This window comes from Corvus moneduloides, chromosome 4 (genome assembly GCF_009650955.1).
Source record: "Corvus moneduloides isolate bCorMon1 chromosome 4, bCorMon1.pri, whole genome shotgun sequence".
Lineage (NCBI taxonomy): Eukaryota > Metazoa > Chordata > Aves > Passeriformes > Corvidae > Corvus > Corvus moneduloides.
In genome coordinates this window covers 44,484,076-44,490,503 of record NC_045479.1, presented here as the reverse complement: position 1 = coordinate 44,490,503, position 6,428 = coordinate 44,484,076, and positions in this window count along the sequence as shown.

Below are 6,428 nucleotides of genomic sequence, written 5' to 3'. Positions count from 1 at the left end.
ATACAGATGTCCTTTTTCTGAAGATGCCAAGTAAATACATGAAATGCCATTAACTCTTCTTTAAAAACTAGAAACAGAACCAAACCCACATTGTGCAGGTGGAACCAGGTCTTGGCCTTTCAGGTTTTCACAGGAGTCATTTTAAGGAAAGGTGTATTAAAACTCTTAGGGCTTTCGTTGCCATGTTTGAGACTGTAAATCTCTAGTTTCCAGAGATTAAAAACTGTTCCTTTGTGTGGGTTTCTGTATAATATGCCTTTGAAACTTTGGGAATTGGTCACTGTGCAAGAAATAGTAACAGACTCATCACACTAGATGTCTGCTGAAATACAGCAATTCTTCTGTTCCCGTGATTATCAACAGAGCAAGAACAATAATTCATTGCCAGTAATTTATTGGATAATTCTTGATTTTTCTCTTTATGAACAGTCACAAACAAAAGTTCAAACTTTCAAATATGGTTATTCCTCAAAAGTAGTTTTTATTTCTATAAAAATGTCCCAGAGATTAGAACATTCATTAAGATAAAAAAATTGAGAGTATGGACTGCATTAATAGGCTATACTAATGGCCTTGTTTCAGGCTTCAGTCAGGCTCATATCTGCAAATATATATGAAAGGGAAAATTGAAAGCACTGAATATTACAAATTAGTATGTGATGTAAAATTAAATTTTGAAACAAAGAACATAAATGGTGCTTTTTGTGCTTGCTCATGATGCAAAGTTGCAAAAAATTGAGTGCTTAGAAAACGAAATCATAGTATGTGCTGACCTTCAAGTTCCAGATATTCAGACCCAAGAGCTTTTTTTTCTCACTAAATTCTGTCTTTTTCACACGCCTAGCCAAAGGACAGACCCAACCTACCAGGTGTACTAAGGGAAGCATCTGGCCAGCAACTTGGTTCTTGTTCTTCAGCACCACCGTCTTTATTATGTTTTGCTAATTATGTTATTGACCTTCCTCTGAGGAACCTCCTCTCTCGTGAAAATAGTATTAACTCAATTAATTTAAAAATGGAAGGTGTTTCTTCTTTTTTTTTAATGAAGCAGAGAGTATTCCAAAAACGCCCTGAAAAGGAAGGGTACCAGAGCACAAATACCTCTGCTGCCTACCTTGGGCCACGTCAGACTAATGGAAATTACTCTCTTTCTTGTTACTGAAACCACAGACTGTGAACAGAAATAGGCAAACTACATCTTCACCATAATAATCAGATATATACTTAATGTAGGTCATAGCTTCACTTAATCTAATCCACTATGATCAAAATACTGGTTTTTTTACAAAACAAAACAAAAAATATTTTATGGATATGAACAACATCAAAGACAAATCTCGAGGAAGCAGGTGAAGATGGTGTTCTGGTAAGAAAAATCATAAGGAGTCAGGTCTGAAAGGCATTTTGAAGACAATTTGCTAAAAGAACCAAGAGACATACTCAAATCTCTCTCAAACATGCTGTGGGCAGTCAGACTGCCAGGAAATCAATAGTGGCCATTGGATGTCCAGGAAGAGGAAAGCTAGGTGGGCTTGTTAACCACAAAGAAGAAGTCAAGGACATTCCCACTGCATGGGCTTTCCTGGTGAGAACAAATAGGAGCACTTCAAATGTAGTAGAGGAATGTTTAGGACAGAACAATAAAATAGGTAGTAATGAATCTGCAGAACCCTAAGGTATTTCACCAGAGTTGTAAAAGAACTGCTAAGTGCAGTGTTCAATGCTCCCCTTAAAAGGTAGATGTGAACTCAGTTCTGGAAAAGAAAATTAGAAAAGGTCCAAACACCTATAGATGTGTAGTTCTGACGTAGGAACACCAACACAGGAAACTTATGATAAAGCCGAGAACTTCTGTAGGGAGAAAATCTTACGTCATAAATCCACTGCTCCTTGGACATAGTGAGAGCACGGATTGTGGTGGTGCTGTTAATGCAGCATGCTTGTGTTTCCAAAGAAGTTTTGAGATGGTCTCTCCCAAAAGGTTCTTAACTAAATAAAGCTCTTGTAGTATAAAAGAAAGGGTAGGAACAAAAGGTCATGGGGGTTTTCTTGGTATTTTTTTAAAGGGAGGTTTCCAGGGCAGTCCCACCAGCATCTAAGGATTTGTGTGCCCACCCCATTCACCCAAAAATCATCTGAGAAAAGTGAATAGCAGCATAGCAGGGTTTGTAGATGATACGAAATAGTCCAGGGCAATATAAACAAAGGCTGTCTGCAGTATGATAGAGGCAGCTCACAATCTGACACAGGTGGCATTTATTTTACCTAACCACAGCATAGCCGTTAGAGAAACAAAGAACCACCTAAGGCTCATTTTGTACTCAGTGGAGAGAAACAGGCTTGATCCCCTGGTCTGTTTGGGACATATACATTAGACTTGGAGGAATCATGGCCCTGGAGATGTTTCTTTCTCTCTGCTCCCCATAATGGGATCACATGGTACCTGGCTCAGATGATGTTTATCTGCATTTAGTCTGATGGCTAAACAGGCTCTGAATATGCAGGCTGTAAAATAACAGACAAAAATTCAATGTCAATAAATGTAAAATAATGAATATGGAGGGAAAAAATTTTAACTAGGCATATGTAACTTAATGGATTTTAAATTGGCTATTGCCATACAGAAAAGGGAACTAGGAGTCACTGCTGGTGGGTCTGTGCGAAGAACTCAGTTCACTGTTAACAGTGGTCAGAAAGACACTCAGCTTTGTCAAGTCCAGGATATCTGGGGACACTGAGTGCTTCACAACGTACATACAGTGCAGGACAGGTCAGATGGGAGCTTTATTAACCATGATCACAGGGAACAAACATTTGGACAGCACTGGTCTCTCTGCTCCCCCGTGCTCTGCCAAGTGACTGCAGAGAGCCAGCCGATAGACTGTGTCAGTATGTAAGAAAGGAATAAAAGTCAAACCAGAAATGTAATGATGGCATTGTGTACATGGTGTGAAATTACTCTTCCTGGTGACAGTTCAGGTTCTGTTGTTTAAAAAATCATTGTAGAAATGGTACAGGTGTAGGAGAAACACAGTGGGGATGATCCAAAGGTGGGAACATCTTCCAAATGGGGAAACATTAAATCAGCAGAACGCATTATGTGCAAAAAGACTTTTAAGGGGAATAAAATGAGGAGTGGTGTGGATAAGTTGCTTGGTTATTCACTCTTGCAATTCTATCAGTGTCAGAACTGGCTTGTCATCACAGTCACGTGGACAAGAGCATCATGTGGTACCTAGAGTAGTGAAAGCCACGAAACACTGCAATGCACTGCAGCCAGCTCTCAGGAGGGGTGTGTGGGTGGGAATATCAGAAGGGAGGTGCTTCACAGCAACCTTTAGGGGAAACTAGAGATGAGAGAACAAACAGAAAGGTAAAAGGAGAGTCATCATACACCATACAACATGCAACTGGAGAGGCGGAGGACTGCCGAGAAGGCTGTGCACAGTGAAGGATTCAAACAGAGAGCTGAGAGATATGTGGATCTTGGAGAATCCCTGTGTGTAATGGAAGATAAGTCAAATAAATATAGTTTCTTAATCTTTTGACAGCATGGTGTCAAAGTAAAAAGACAGCATACTTGCTGGACTGTCGAGTGTGAATCCCAGGGAAGCATGTTCCCTTGCTGGAGGTTGAGCATCCAGAGTTACCTTTAGCAGAAGGAGGGAGCCTGGGGCATCATTTAAGGGGCAAGGCTTGAAAGGGTCCTAATAATGCACAGTGAAACAGAAAACTGTAACAAAGGGCAGAAAACACCAAAAGACTTGTAGATCTAACAGATTGATCAGAACCGTGATCTTTCCACAGCAAATGACCTCAGAAAAACCCTGCAAAACTGAATGATGTTTGATATATAGCATATGTGATAAAAATATATATTTATATATAAATATAGAATGTTTTAACAGTCTGAATATAGGCATTTGGGAAAATGTCTAAGCTGTTGATGGAAGATTGATTCTTCAGAACTGCCAAAAACTAAAAATCTAACAACACGCAACAAAAATTTGTGAATTAGCAGTTTCCATGTTGGAGACCTTCCAAACACAGTAAGACAATGAAAAATGTCAGAACAAGAATTAAAAAGAAGCAGAAATCTTCTTCCATGTACTTCAGAATGGGTATACAACAGCTCCATGCCGGAGATGTACTTCCAGATACTGCAATCACCTAGAAATGCATCAGATTATATTCTGTCCTGCTTGAAAGAAAATAATAGAGCCAACTCAGTATTCAACAGACCTGTACTAATGTGGGGTTAAACACAATGTTTAAACTACAGCCTTTGCAGAGACTGGAGAAATGCAGAGGTAATCCTTTCTGGAAAGAGGCACAAGCTCAGTTTTCTTTATGGACCCTCTAGTACTTGCTCCCAGAGCAGGAGAGAGCGCAGAAGCTGGGCAGGGGCAGGAGGATGGGGCAGAGAGACCATGGCAGTGGGACAGCAATGTCGGTGGCACTGGCTGTAGGGGCTCTGCTTCCTCCCATTCCCACCATGCCACAGAGGACACTGAAATGTTCAGTACAGAAGCAGAAATTTGTCCAGGCCCTCCATGGGAACATAGAGCACAAAGTCTGCTTTTTTTACCTTTCTCTTGTTCAGAAACTCATGCTGGATGATGTAAACCTTTGTGGTTAACAGCTTATTTAATAAAATATTGATTTCTTTTCTTCTTACACTTTAGGAAATAGGATCTTCAAGCACTTTGATTAAGTGCTGCAGTTTCCTCACACTCTTTTCAAGGTCTAACAAAGTTTAAATCCTAAACTGACTGTTTCCTGTTATATTATAACCACATTTTCTACATGTCGTTTAAAAATAAAGTATGCCCACAAAGATCATTGATGAAGGAGAACACCACAACTTTTTGGATTCATCCAGCAGTCCAGGTCCATCTACAGCTACACACAAAAAAGTGTGTGAGTGTAGTTTTGAGAGGAAAATACACTCAAACAGAAGTGTGATTAAATAAAATCTGTAACAGTTACTTGATAAATAAAGCTAAAGTGGAAAATAAATTATATGTATATCTCAGAGAAAAAAAATAACATGGGTAATTTAGATAGTATAAAGTAAGTGGAATTAGACACTACGTTAAAGAAACGTGTACATTATTTATTTCTATTTAATCAATTATAACCTTAATATTAGAGGTGAAGGTGTATATGAACTAAGGTTTATAAATTTATCTCTTGAAAAATTTTGAAAACAGAAACCATCAATAATTTTTAAGCATAAATAAACATAAGATTACCTGTAGAGTTCTGAAATAGAATTTAACTGAATTTAACCTGGTGTTATAATACACCCAATGGAATACAGACATCTATAGAGAACATTTTTCAAAATACCTATGGTATTCCTATTAGTGTTCATCATAAAATAGTTAGAATTACATTAAAGAGTAACAGTACATAGGAATTGTAACTCCAAACTGATACATTTTGAAATAAAGTACCACAATCTGAAAGACTGCCTACAGAAAGCACATTTTAAATATTTGTCAGTTTCTTTCACTGATAAGTTTTTTAATTTTATGGGTCACATGAAAAATTATTTTAAATCAAATTCTACCTTTCCCCCCCCCCCCATATGAGCTCCCTGGAATTAATATGGATTTTTTTTTCTCAAAACTTGTGGAACTTTTCTGTATTGTATTAATTTTTCTACAGAATATCAAAGAGACTGAATATGTACTGGAAGCCTTTCCAAACCAGATTTTTGTGTTTGCCCAGTGAAAAGCATCTGGCTGCATTACAGTTTTAACCAGCTTTAAAGTTTCTATCACTCAAGTAGGAATAAATGGGTTCTTGGTTAATAGAGCTTGTGATGTTTGGCCATCTTTACTTTGTTTAAATTTGAGATAAACATGTTCGCTGCACATAACTGAAAAAATTTAAAACTGTGGCCTACACATGCATGCCAGCTTAAATTAGCTGAGGACTTAGTCAGAAATATTGTCCAGAGCACTCACAGAAACCTTATGCAGATTGCCTGTCTGCATATTTTCAGTATAGTCTGTAAGAGGTTGTGCTGAAGTAAGCCATAGGTAAATGCTCTTCTCTTCTGTATGTTATCTGCCTGGCAAAACTAATATGTAATGGCCTTCTCTGTTTAACTATACACAGTTAAGGCTTGCAGCCATTACAAGAGAAGTCTGCATAAGACAAGAGGAAAAGCTCTAGCACATAATGGTATTAAAGAAAACTAATACAATTGTACTAAATGGCTGAATCAAAGGAAAGTGAAAGATCTTCGAAGTATTGACACTACCGCCAAAGAAAATGTACATCAACTTTGTTAAGTACCTTCAGCCTGCTCCTTTTTCTGTGATGGGAAAATAGAAAAGTATCTACTTTCTAGATCCTGACACTATCCATCTGTGTGGCTTGTCACAGCAATGGAGCTGCTAGAAAACAAAAGGCTT